At 47.5% G+C, this 14318-nt stretch overlaps 1 long non-coding RNA gene across 2 annotated transcripts in view; it reads left to right on the plus strand.

Moving 5' to 3' along the window:
- The window catches only part of LOC136386916 (uncharacterized), a 478497-nt gene that overhangs the window by 441344 nt on the left and 22835 nt on the right, over nt 1-14318 (plus strand). Inside the window, exons 2-3 of one of the 2 annotated variants that reach the window (XR_010748051.1) lie at nt 647-785; nt 1386-1497. This is a non-coding gene — a long non-coding RNA (uncharacterized lncRNA). Of the gene's footprint in view, nt 1-583; nt 786-1385; nt 1498-14318 lie in introns of those variants that run through there. The other variant, XR_010748050.1, reaches the window with a different exon arrangement.

Here is a 14318-nt window from a genome sequence, read left to right on the forward strand (position 1 = left end):
GGGCTCCAGTGGAGGTGGCGTGAGGTTCATAAAGTGTACTAAACAGTAACCTAGACTTGACCATGGAACATATGCTGATCCTCCTGACCTAACAAAATTCCATTAACTCATAGGTGGTGGTGCAGATACTGGCAATCTCCACATAAGATTGTACAAGGATCTCCTTCAAGTCAAAACGGGTCCAAGTTCAAGACATGGAGATCCTCCCTCTTACACAGCTCCTCTCTCATCTCCCAGGCACAGAAATACTCGGATGAGAAGACAAGGTAAAAACTATTCTACATAAGGCTAAGAAGGCATTTGGAGGGAAGACAGACTCAGGATGCAGCGAGCAGCAAATATTCCATTCATTGGTACCACTGATTCTGTGCCCCAGTATCATGAGTGAAGGAGAAAATGGTGAAAGAGAAGAAGCCTATGCATTTCTGTTAGTGGATTAGCCAAGGAGCATACAAAACTAAGGGGAAGGCTGATCTAAGAGAATTGGGAATAAGAATCTGTACCTATGGAGAATATAATTAATAGGAGGAAGTTTCACATTTTGAAGAGAGACAGTGATCTTCCTGAGGACCTTTACATGCTATTAGTTGTGTGCCTTTCCAAAGTGTATTTCTGTCGTCATAAAGGCCATGCTTGTTTATCTTAGATTGCATCAGGAGAGAGCCAAGCACTGGACATGAGTAGTGAAAAATGTGTGAGAAGAGTGTGCCATGTTCTAGGAGAATAAATTGATGGAAATATACCATGGAAATTGTACCCTCTTTGAGTCTGAGAACAAGAACAAGGTAAGAAAACATGATGTGTCTTGAATCCTTACAAGAGATAAGGTATTCGTCGGTAACTGGGTAAGAGATTTTGAAAGTACAACTTTTCAGTTGGCCTAAAATTACACTCTTTTACAGTGGCTGTGTTGTTCACACAGGGAAAGAGGTTACATGGGAATTGAATACAGCACAGAACCCTTAGCTTACCCGAGAGAGCATTAAGCATTCAGTGTGAAGGTCTGCTCAAGAGTCTGATATGTGAACTAGGCAAGTGAGACAGTGAAGAATGGGGGAAGTGCCTTCAGAGTAGGAGTTTCAAAAGCATGTGTACTCACCGATTACTATTAGGGAGTAGGTTTTGAATGCAGTTACAATTTTGAGGAGGTTTCATCTATAGCTGATGATTTTAATAGCATGTACTTGTAATTGGGGGAGATGTCAGGAGATTTGGCATTCAAAAATGCCATTTGTGAAGGCACATCAATTTGTATTTGATTGGAACATTACAGTGCTTTGTAAATGTTATTTGGGAAAGCAAAGAGATATGCATTGTTTCAGTTTTTTTCTCTTTGAAATATTTCTCTTTGCATGGAGAATTCACATATTTTATTTAAATTAAAGGGTCTCTGTCATATCTGAGAGAAAACGATGGTCGTGCTCCATGCAGAGAGCCCATCTCTTTCTGGAGAAAAGAGTATATGGCAGCAAAAGATGAAGATTGTACTAATTTTAGGTAAAAGGAAACATGATTCGTGAACAGCTAACATATAGTTGCTGTTTTAGTCATTGAGGACAAGTGCCTGTACCCTAAAATTAACATTTAAATTAACAGTCACCAGTCTTAGAACCCATTCATCCTGATTTGTTACCACGACCTCTCTCTAGTTGCAAAACACTTTTATCTATTCAAAAGAAAATGCTCTTGCCCTGAAGTAGTCACAGTGATTTTCTTTCTGCCCCGACCCTTCTCAATCCCCAGGAATTTTTTTCTCCACTTCTGTACCTTCTGTGGAAGTATCAACTAATTGTATCTGTAAGGTGGGCTGCAGGGAAACACCCGAGTTCAGGTCCTGAAAAGTTTATTAGGGGGTGTCCTGTGGGCTGACATCTATGGCAGAGGTTCGCAACTGGTTCCTTAAGAGGTAGGGTTAAGTAGAGGATGTGAGGGTGGGGTCTCGTGGTTGTTAACGACAAATGTTACTATCAGTCTGTTATGTACGATTAACCCTAAGTAAGCTAGGGGACCTTTCACACCCAGGATAATCACCCAGATTCCTTTGAGTTAGTGACCTGGAATATTCAGTTTGTCAGATTCCCTTTGTCCAGTTAAGGGAGGAGGTGGTCCTGGCCCCCTGCACAACCCTGTCCAATCTGTCCTGTCTGCATTAGCAGAACAGTCTCAAAGATGATGCATGTAGCAAGCATCAGGCCATCACAGCTCTTTGGAAGAGTCAGTATTGCATTGTAAGTGCAGTGAACACAGTTTGTTCTTAGTTTTTCTCTTTCTGTTACTCTAAGAATGGTACTGCTCTGAGCGGTAGGATAAGTAGTTCAGAAGCTGATTCCAGTTATTTCAGTATATCATGCCCAGATGAATTTCTAAGTCATGTTGCCTTTCTGCGTTTATCTTTTGAAGCACTCTTCCATATTCTTTATAGCAGCTGCTTTTTTATTTTAATTAGGGCAACATAGAGAATTTTGTTTGCGTACATCCTCATCAGCCCCTAATCTTTCCCTTTTCAATAAAATAACCTACCTGGCAATTGGGTGGTATCACCTTCCATTTCATTTTATAATTTTCTAAAGACCGGTCTTACTGAGCATTCTGACACCAGCTTTGGTGTTTTCAGATTTGTTCATGGCGGGAATTTCTATCCGATTATCCACTTATAATGTTTGTCGTTATGCTGTCAAAGTGTGTACTGTGCCGGTGTTAGGACACTGCAGTCTCAACTATTTCTGCCTTATGAAGTTGTACAGGCAGGGATGATCCAACATCCCAAGACAACAGGGGTTGAGGCGCACTCTGTAGAGGTTATGCCTACCGCGATGGTAGCCATTCTCAGGATGAACATTCCTATAGAAGGCACAGCATCATAGAACATTTCTTGTTTTATCGAATACCTCCTTGCACTGCATAACTTGCACATGTCGCAGACTGTGAGAGAGGAACTGTGTGGTGGTAGCAGAGGTCGTCCTGGACTTTGTTCAGACTATCCTAGTCAAGCTGCTTTAGAGACATATATGAGAGTTATGCTAAGAGTCGAGGCATGCCTCCTAATCCAGAGATGGATCTAATCATCCACATTGTTGTTCACTGTATTCTGACAGTAGAGGGAAGGGTGCTTGTGTTGTGAGCCTTGGATGAGTTTGGAGGGGTATGGATTATTTTCTTTACATCTCCCTTAAAATGATGATCACTTTGGCCTGACCAGGCAGTGGCCGAGTGGATAGAACATCAGACTGGGATGCAGAAGACCCAGGTTCAGGACCGTAAGGTCCCCAGCTTGAGCTAGGGTTCATCTGGTTTGAGCAAAAGCTCATCAGCTTGAGCCCAATGTCACTGGCTCTAGCAACGGGTTTCTTGGTTGCTGAATGCCTGTGGTCAAGGCACATAAAAAAATACGTGGGATAAAATTTTAAGATGATAATCACTTTGAAGACTGTAGGCAGTCTGATCTTCCCACATTATTATAAAAACTATTTAATGTTGTCCATTATAGGAAATGTTTTGCGGTAGAGAGCACAAGAATTATAAGAAGGTCAGAATCTCAGCCCTTCTCAGACAATGGGCCTGCATATTTACAATAGGATCCACTATTCAAGCTAGAAAATATTACCCTTCATATTACTGAAAATTTGGCTTAAATACATGGAAAATGCCTTGAGGGCCTCAGCATAACTGACTCTTGTCAGCACAGGCAGAACATGTGTGTCTTTTCCAACTAGTGTGCTCTTCCTTGAGATGTACTCTAAGGTGATAAAGGTATAATGATTTCATGAAATGCATTAGCTTTGTGATGTGGTTCAGGTTGTGTCTTTTGGTCACTGACTTTACGGGAAGCTCACGGAGAGCATCGCCAGCACAAGGTCCCCTTCGGATTTACCGTGGAAACAGTCATTGTGTTGATTCTCGCAGGAGCACACAGGATGGCTATGATGGCCTTCGTGGAAACTAGCAGTGCTGCCTACGGGATACCTGTTAAGTGTTCTTGAGCTTGGTGGCTGACAAGAGCAAGGGTTGTCACCATCTATGCAAGGGGGTGGACCCTGCCTCTCGTGAAGCATGGAGTTGTTCAAGTAACAGGACTTCATCAGTGGGGTGGTGGGGAAAGTCCATCTGAAACAGTGTTTTGAAACAGACATTGAACATAACATTGAATTTTCTTTTTGGGAAAGAGAAAATTCAAATGTTTTATTCCTGTTATTTCTGTTCTTCTTAATAAATGGAAAAGATTTACTGTTGTCGCCAGTGTGTCTGAAGTGTTTCTCCATGAATTTTGAAATCAGATGAAGAAATGGAATTATTTAAGGTGACATCCTCTAACCTACTTTTAATGTAATAAAACTAGGACATCGCTGTGTCAATGGACTGTGTCTGTGTAGAATATCTCTAAAGGAAAAGGTTTTGCAAAAGTACTATTTCTTGTGTGACTGAACTGCAGAGTTAAACATAAAGCACTGTGTGTGCAAGGAGAATGGCACCATTGTCTTCTCTCTTTGGACAGAAGTGCAAACAAATTAAGCACTCTCTTACATTTGCATTTCATTACACGGAATAATGAAGCATGCCACTTGAACTCTGGTGACCGCTGCTGCCTACATACACAGTGATCACCCTACCCGGCACTGCTGCAGAGGAGAGCGGCCCCGATGACTGCATTGTACACGCTCCGTTGTTTCTTCCGGGCCATCACTGCAGGAAGCACATGCTGATACCCCAGGCTTCCTCACAGCAATGTCATCGATTGTGTCTGCCAGTGCCCAAGGACCGCTGCCCAGCCCCAACGTCACGTACTCCACACTACACTGAGATCTCCCAGTCTGCCACAACCCACACTTCGCCATAATACCCAGTGATTTTACTTTCCACCATCCAGTGTAAACTACAAGATCGCCCCTGCCCTTCTGCCCTGTGATCCCTTAATGCGAGCTCTGCCCTCCTTCTGCTCTGACCAGGCAGTCAGCCCTCCCTGCACAGGGATTCTCAGGTTTCCCATGTCCATAAGCCAGTGGGACCCCCAAACTTTTTCACTGCTCACCATTCGAGGGACCCCATAAGGGCTCTCACAAACCTGACTAGACTTCAAAACTGTAGGCCCCTGGCTTCCTACACTCAACTCACTCCGCATGACTTCTGCTGTCCCCAAGTAGGATTGATCCCCATGACTCTCGGCCCATACACCACTGAGGCCAGTGTGCACTGCGGTGTGCACATTCCTCCCAATACACTCATCCCTACCCTAAAACCATATCAAAACTTCCTTGGCTTGACTTAAGGCAAAGCCTATTTCTATCTCTTCAATACAAACTGTGCACCTGAAGTCCATTTCATAGCTACCGCCTAGGGGTCTGATCATCTGAGGAAAGTATTGGGAAGGCTGTAATCCCGGCCACCTATGCATTTGAGAGTCTTCATGTTTGCACTGTGCACTTGAACTCCTGGCTCACTGATTAATACTGAGAAAAGAAGGACACTAACTGAGAGGAGGATGCATGTGGCCCAAATACTAATGGTGGTCTTTCAGGGAACAGAAATGAATGCAGCCACTAGTACTAACTTCTTGTCTTTGTGGTCTTCTACTGAGTATTAACTAAATGTGGGAATATTTCAATACGCTTAATTTATGTACTTATTAACCCTTGCTACCTATTAAACCTCCGTTGCAGCTGTCGAGGCAACACCTTTCACTTGGTAGACATCAGCCAAATAGCCAGAGCTGTGTGCTCTGTCACTGGAATGCAGCACAGCCAAGACTGAAGTTCTAACATTTGGAGCACCAGGCAGTATGTTTTTGGCCGTAGCACATCACCTTGGCAGGCTGTGAAAATATCTATCTCATTCTCCGTATCTGGGTAACCCTTGAAACTAGCTCTGATACCCAGGAGCGTCCCCGAATGCCAAGGGTGCAGGGCTCGACTGCTGAACAGAACACAAGCTTGTCAACCATCGCATGCATTCATGGCTAGAGAAAGAATTAAAAGTGTTTTCTTTTTCTTTCTCTCTTTACTCTTTGTCTCTGATGACCTTCCTCCTTGCCTCTTACTCAGCCATCTTGCCAGGTCCCTTGACCTTGTTAACAACCTATTCATTTTAAAATTCACCCACTCAAGGAAGCCAGTGAAAATCAGGACCCTCATACTCTCAGTTTCTGCTGTCTCCTGCCCCACACAGAACAGACAGTTTTCTTAAGCTGTCCAATGCCATGTCATATCTGACCCAAAGATGACCATTCACAAGTGTTGCCTTCAAATACACAAAGATTAATCCCCCAAACAAGGTCATATGGTAGGTCTAAGAATGGTGGCGTGAGTCAAAAAGCAATGTCTAGTTTCAGACCAATAACAAGATTACCCTTCAAAATTATAACATGTACCACTCATCCAGTTATTAGGGCTGTGAATGAATTGGTTTTGTTTTTTTGGTATTGTGGTTTATTTTGTTTTTGTTTTTGTTGTTATGTTTTGTTTCTTGAGAATGCCATTCATGGTACATTAGTGGGGCCTTTCTTTGGAAAACATTTATGAGTCCTCACACACTGGCCACTAAGCTTTCCCTTTCCTCAGAAAATAGTAGCATGGCACCGGGACTCCTGAATTTCAGTAAAGGTCCACTTAAGTTTTGACAAGTGAATTTCCTGCCCTATGTCATGGCTCATTAACATACATTTGGTCTGTCAGCTTCAGCATATTTCCTTACTGCACCAAAGCCTTTCCTTAAGAGGAGCTCTTCCTTGGCCTCTATTCTGTCAATTATTACCTATTTCACCCAGTATCAGGATCCAGGGACACATTTCAACACGAAGGAGCTTCAGCAAGTCTCTCTATGTGGGTTAGGATTGCACCACGGTCATTGTGACACTCTTTAGAGTTCAGTTTTGTTTTAATATTCTGACTGCTCTGTAAAGAAGATTTCTATATATGCACACAGATTTTGTTTATTTATTTTACCACCACAAATGACATTCTCTGAAGACAACGAATCACATACAGGCTACAGAAGTCCCATAAGCAATTCTAAAGGTTCAAATTTGAATTTCTATGTAGAGGACAACAGAGTTGGCATGTGCTGATCCAGTTGGAAGGTTAAAGGACAGAACAACTGGAAGAGTACCCGCTTCTTCTTCTCTCAGTTTCTCATAGACTGAGCTGTTCTACAGAGGGAGATACTGCACCTACTCCACCGTGTTACATTGCCTCTCAGCACAATTTCCCCTTAACGGGGATGTGACACCCAAGATAAGACCGTGATGGCTCCTAGGCACAGAAAGACCTGACTGAGGTGGTGACAGAGAGTCTTCAATTTCAGATCCAAACAAGAATGCATGAACTGAGCCTCCTAGATGCATTTCATGCACAAGCAACACGGAGGATTATATACCATCAACTCCCCAAACGCTGTTTTTCTTTAAACTGGTTTGCACTAAGGAGCCACACCCCTACACTTACCCCAGTTTTCCCCAAAATTAATATTCCTGTCTTCTTCGTGCTTTCGTTTGTCTGTTTTATTCTCTTTGGTCAGCCCAAACCTGCTTGTCCCAAAGAACAACTATTTGCTATGCTGAAGTAAACACACTTTGGCTGCTAAAATGTCTGTGTATTTTAAGGGCAAAATGTGTGACCTACTCTGTATCCTGTGTGCCAGTGCCATTGTACCTGGGACAGAGGAGGAATCTTGTAGGAGATAGCCTGAAAACTCTGTGTACCATGAGGAATGTGGTATCCTCCCATTGACCACAAAGATGTGTTCCTCCAGACAGCCAATCACTGGTGAAACATCCTTCTAATTCCTGTCCAATTTCTAGGGAAATTCCTAATACATGTTGTGAGTCTCATTTTCTTTCCCATCCCTTAGGGACAGAATTACAGAGAAACAGACTCCCGCATGATCCCTGACTAAGATCCACCCAGCAAGCACCCTACAGGACGATGTTTTGCCAATCAGTGGCCGCTGCTGTGCATCAGCAACTGAGGTTTTTCAGTGCCTGCAGTGATGTCATGGAGACATAGTTAGGCCTCAGGGACAAGTCGCTCCAATCATGCCTTGCAAGTAGTTCGGAATGGCTGAGAGAGAGGAGGTGGGTGTGAGACTGAGAGAATTGAAGGTAGGTCTCCAGAACCTAATGGACATGTCTCCTGTGCTTCCTAACCCCGAATCAAACTGGATTGCCACATGCCAGCCAAATTTCTACTCCTGAACCAATAGACCGGGGCCTGTGTCTATCTTTAGATTTGATGCCTGGCAGGTTGAGAACCCCGAGGAAAGAACAGCTGCTGCTGTTTGTGGTACGCTGCCAAACAGCATCTCTGGAGACTGGAACACTTCCATTGGAGTATTTATCAGATGGTTGTAATGCCAGTATGTTTTTTACCATTTGCGCATTCTCCGATTAGAGGTCTGGTGGCAAAATCCTTAAGTCTTTCCAAAAAAAAAAAAAGTCAGGTCCATGGTCTGAGAAGAGCAGTTCTAGGTACCCTCGCTGTGATAATGAGTGTGGGTGTATATTTGTTGTGTGAAAGTGTTAGGGAGGACTCCGGTTTTATAACATGTCCCTGGCTTTTACGCCTCCACCAAGGACATATGTACAATGCGGGTCGTTATCATTACCACGTTCCAATAAGTCTCAGCTCCTATCCCACCGCCACTACACGGTCTGTCTCCACTGCCTTCCTCCATGTGGATCTAAACCCCAGCCCTCATGGTCTTTCTCTCCACTGAGGTGATGAAGGACATTTAGTCTAATCGTAAAATGTACCTTCATGCTTCTACCTAGGTTTCTGCTGTTACAGTGGCTGCAAATGGCTAACAAGGAGGACATCTTCTCCTGTGATCCAGGTATTAACATACCCCTGTCTTCTAGCCTATGGGATCAAGTACCTAGGGACTGGGAATTCCCGGGTAGCCAACAGGAAACCTCTCAGAGACTTGCCTCAAACCCATACACACAAAACACGCACACCCACACAGTTGATTTGCTTTATTTCTCTTTTCATCTTGTTCTGGAATCTTCAACATGCCTTTTTTGGAATGCTTCAGCACTGCTACAGCCTTCACTCATTGCCTGCGTAGGAGGAAGATGGTTGCCTGAGAACACCGTTTTATCTGAGCAAAGTGCTTACAAGCACTGCTACTAAAGTGCATGTAAAGAAGGATGATCTCTAATACTCATGGTATCCTCTAACAGCTAGGCCTGAACACAGCACACTCACTGTTAAATCTTCCTTGAAAGAGATTATTATGTTGTCTTTACTATCAACTCGCAGATCCTCTAGGAAGAATCCAGTTTCACTGGTACACCTGACAACTCTTTAATTGCCTCCAAACCTTTATCTCCTGACCACTGTTCCCAGGATGGCCGTGGAAAGCAATGGAGGTCCATAAGAACCTCAAACACGACTGTGATGCTCCAGAGAGGATAGCAAAGGCACGCAGGGTTAGCCTTCACATCACAATGGTGCCGGGACCTTTGTGCACAGGGTGCAAGGAAGAACATTATGCCAGTCAATAATGGCAGGGTGATGGGCAGCCCTGAGGACGTGATGTGTGCAAGTTGGGAGGTCAGACCCTAGGACTCAGCGAGTGAGCTTTCATGGTGAGTGACTTTGGACAGGCTGACACCTTCAACTTCCTAAAGGTGCCCTAGCCACCACCTAATTTGCACAACCATTGTCCAGACTCACTGCGTAAGCCTGATACCCTTGAGTCATGGTGGCACATGTGGCATTCCCCCAAATTCAGTGCAAAAGAAACATGCCAGCTACCTGGCAACACACTGCTGTGGGCCCGTCTGGGGTCTCCTCACCTCTCCTCCTCTCCGATCCCTGTCCTAGTGTAGTGGTCGTCTGGTAGTACCTCAGCGGATTGGGCCACAGGTCCTTACTGATTATCTGGTGAAGGACACAGGGAAGGTCAGGAGAGCCAGGGGTCTGACTGCAATCCCATGCGGCCGTGCAACACACCAAGGTCTTCCCTGGCCTTGACAATGAAGCCCCACCTCAGCAATCCAGCCAGATCCTGGCAAGTTGTGGTCAGACAGACAGTGGAAGAAGTTAAGATCGCTGTTGCGGTGCCTGAGGAAGCAGACCTCTCATGCATAATGCTCTTTCCACTCCACAGGTGTGCTGTGAAGGGCCTTGTATCCTACAGGAGGACAAAAGGTGAGAAGGGGACTCATCACTTTTATGAACTCACCACTTTTCACCACCCACACGGGGAACCATCTACTACCGCTGATGGTAACGAGATAATCCTTCACAATCACATTATTGCAGAAATAAGGGTTCCTGCGAAAGAACAGCATAATCTTGCAGTATTCACTGAATTCCTCCACCTACAAGAAAAAGCAGATGAGGAAGGTCAAATCTCTGTCCAGGAGACCCGCGGTTTTCTGTCTTCAGGGATCGCTCATTTCGGCAACTTCTCTCCCTCCCCAGGCTCACCTTCACATCTGTCATGTGACTGAGCACGTCTTGGTCTTCCTCAGTGATCATGGCTGATAACATCAGGTGGTGAGCAAACTGTTTCATGTCAAGGAGCCTGAAGGCTGTGTGCTGGAGATCAGATGGCGAGAATAGGGAGCGGGTCTGGAGAAGAGCATGGCAAGGCCTGGCCACAACTGCCGCCTCCCATGCCTTCTCCACAGATGCAATAATGTCCTGGAGGCCCCTGTGTCCCCAAGTGTCTGCCCTTACACAGGCAGGCTCTGTTTCCAGGCAGATGCTAATATCCCCCTGCTCCAAGTATGTGATAATGGACACGATTTGCATATTCCTGCACATCACCCAATCCGGCCTCTCTTGGTTTGCAAGATTGGCCCCCTCACAAATCTTCTCCTGCAGCTTTAGTCCAGGACACGCCTGCGCAACATATACCCATGTGCAGTGAACCACCGCTGAATTACATATGTGTCTGCTTATGGAAACCTGGTGTTGGGATTTAGTGTTTCCTGTGGACCAAGTGTGTCCCCAATGTTTGGACCATATGAGGATCTATCTCTAAACTGAGCTCCTTCCCAGTAAGCCTGTCTGGTTTCTTTTGTGTGTATGCTTTCTGAGTTTGGTTTTGAAGGCGGTTGGTTTGTTGGTTTTCCTTTCCGCTTTTATGGCTGTGCTGATCTTTTTCCCCAGGAACTAGCCCAGCCACATTGTGGTCTCTCCATTATACCATGAAGGATACAACTGTGGCCCAGAATCCACGGATGTGCTGGATATACTTGCTTCGGAGTTGCAGATACGCCTTTTTCCTCTGACAGGCCCTGTGCTTGATCTGAGAGAAGGTCCTGCGAGCTTCCTCGTTCATGGGCTCCATCTCTAACTGAAGGACCTCTAGAAGATTTAGTGGGGACCAGGTGCACTGCCCACTATTTCCTGGCTCTGCTAGCTCCTCACGCACTGGCTTCTCCTCTGCATGCTTCACATCAGCCTCTGCCTCTGCCTCCAAATCCCCTCCAGCCTCCAGCAGCTGGGTAGAGTCCTCCCCCTCCAAGACACCCTGCTCAGCAACAAACAACTCCCCCTGCTTCACCTCCTCATATTCCACAGGTCGCTGCCTCTCTCCACCCTGCGGGACCTCACGTTCTCCCTCCTCCAACAACGGCTCTTCAGCCAGCACCTCTTCCTGCCTCCCCAGCTCCAGATCCAGCCAAACGTTCTCCACTCCTGCTGACATGCCATGCAAGGACACCACCTGCACCGTGGGCATCAGGTGGTCACCCTCCACCACACACCGCTCCCTGGTCACCGAGTTCCCCTCAACACCTTCTTCTTCTCTACCATCCTACCGGTCAGGCTCCTGGTGGACCTCATGCTGCTGAGGCAGCTGGGAGTGCTCTTAAGCCACCACGTTCACCTCCATCCCTAAACACTCATGCATGAGGACCTCCTGCTGCTCTTCCCTCAGCACCGCCTCTGCCCTTCTGTGCGGGACATCTCCTTCCTGCACAGGCATCAACGTGAACCCGGCAGCACCCTGGCTCATCCCACCGGCTTCAGAACACGGTCACAAAGACCCTCTCCACACGGGGTAGCAGCTGTACCCTGACTACCGAACACCGCCTACCATCAGGAAGACCACCAAAGCTGCCTGAGGAGCCTTGCTACCACCAACCCCTGTCAGATTAGCTATGTGGCCCAGACACGGAGCTGGGCGGCCGTCAAGCAGCCAGAGGTGGAAGCGCACAGACTGCACACAGAGCTATACTCTGGCCTGCCCCCAGAGACGACTGCGGAGAGCAAGGCACCAGGCCGCCTCAATCTCGAACCTCCCGGTTAAACGGGAAAATGCGCACAAACACACGCGCGCATACGCACGCTCCCACACTGGAACGCACGCACGCACGTGCTAAGGGACTGGGTCGCCACCCTGTGCCTCGGCGGTATGCGCAGGGAGCTAGATCAGGAACGCTGCTCGTCACGCAGACCCTCCAATCACTGAGCACACAGAGGGCGTCACCACCAACAGTGCGAGCTCCCACCACGCTGTCACTCTTCCCGCCTCCCAAGGTCAGCCAGCTCTATCCGCTGCAGCAAGCAAGGCCTCTGACCTTGCGCCTGAGGATTTACTGTCATCCCCTCCTGCTGCTGCCTGGCCCGAAGGATGACTGGAGTGTTGCTCTATGCCGGGATACATTTCTTTAGTGTGATCTACAGTGACATAGACAGGGATGATCCTGGTAAAATAGACACGGTGAATGGACCTGGCCCACGTGCTATCCCAGGAAAAGGGATAGTTGAACTCCAAGCTAGAGACATTGGGCACGCGGGAACACTGGGGACACTGGGTACAAGGGGAGAATGGGCTTCAGGAGGAGGCACGGAGATGAGTTAGACCCAGCACACACAGTGTTAGGTCCACTCATCATCAGCCTCCTGGGCCTTGAGCAGTGTGTTTCTGTGTTTGTGCCACGTCAGCTCTGGCCCGAATTCCTGTACAGTCCCCCCTTCTTTCTATCATTTAAGACTTGCTTTGCACTATGGTAGGAAATTGGGACTAGGCGGATGGCATGTGCCACCGAGCTTCCAGGCCATATGTGGGAGGCAACAAGAAGTATGGATAGTGGCCACGAAAAGTCTGGAGTCCCTTCAGCCTGGATGCTCAGGACACCCTGGCTTAAGTACCTACTAAAAGGCAAGAGGAAAAACAGAACCGGGTTGTGTCTAGCAGTCCAGCCTTTTCCCTCCCAGCCTGCTCAGGGCCGCCCCGCTGCCTGTACTCCTAGGCCCACTGTACTTCCCTACTTCCTCTGCGCGCGGCTGGCCACATCCGGGTCTCCCCGCGCCATGGCCTTAGTGCTTCCTGCGACTCATCGCGGGGCTTGGCGAGTGGTGAGGGACACGTGACTGCAGGACAGTGAGGGACTCCTGTGTTAGAATGGCAGACAGGCCAGCGCCTAAGGAGTTCGAACGCACAGAGCTATACTCTGGCCTGCCCACAGGGACGACGTGCCAATTTAGCCATTTCATTTCTCTCAGGCTTCCTCAGAGCCTAAGGGAGGGGGCAGGAAGTGACGTGTTGCATCCATGTATAGAGACCCGTGGTAACTGGTGCTCCTTGGCACAGGAGTTCCCTTTTGTCCTTTAGGCACGCGTGGGGTGGGGAGGCAGGACATCAAAGCAGCCGAGATCCCCGCGGTGGTCCCGCAGTGTGGGCTGACAGGGAGGGGTAAACTGCGTGCGGCGCTGGTGTGGGCGTGGCGATGGTGGGTGGGGACTCCCCACGCGGTGAGCAACTCCTTTGGGGCGGCCCGGTGTACCGGCTCTGCGGCGCAGGTTGGTTTCCTGCTGTCACCTTGCCCGGGCTGCAGTAAACTGGGGAACGCAAGGCGGGAACCGCGGCGGTTTTGTTTGCTCGCGGTGCTCTTCGTTGCGGCTCACTTCAGCTTAAGGAAAGCAAACTGCATTTGAGGAGCAAGGGGACTCTGGAATTCAGCCATCGTCCTTACAGCAGCTATCCGATCTAAGCCGGCCCGCTGTGTCCCAGATGTCTAGGAGAAATGCAGCCTCGTTTCCTGAGGTCAGCGCTCCTTTTGCTCTACAGCTGACACAGTGAAGTAAGGCTTCAAGTGGGAGCTTTTGTGCGATGCTTCCCTTGAACTTGGAAAAACTGCGCACTGAAATTTGATTCTTTGGGTATTGACTTGTTTTTCATTCAGTGTGTCCATGTTGCAGCACTGACAGCGCACGGGTGGCCTGGGAAGCTGTCGGTAGAAGGCTTCAGTGGAAAGACCAACGAAAAGAGTATGGAAGCAACATTTGGCAAGTTTGGTTCCGGAATGGAATGGAAGGCGACTCTCGCAACCAACGTGCCGGTCTGGTGCCGAACACAGACTTGAAACG

Source organism: Saccopteryx leptura, unplaced genomic scaffold, assembly GCF_036850995.1.
Source record: "Saccopteryx leptura isolate mSacLep1 unplaced genomic scaffold, mSacLep1_pri_phased_curated manual_scaffold_21, whole genome shotgun sequence".
NCBI lineage: Eukaryota > Metazoa > Chordata > Mammalia > Chiroptera > Emballonuridae > Saccopteryx > Saccopteryx leptura.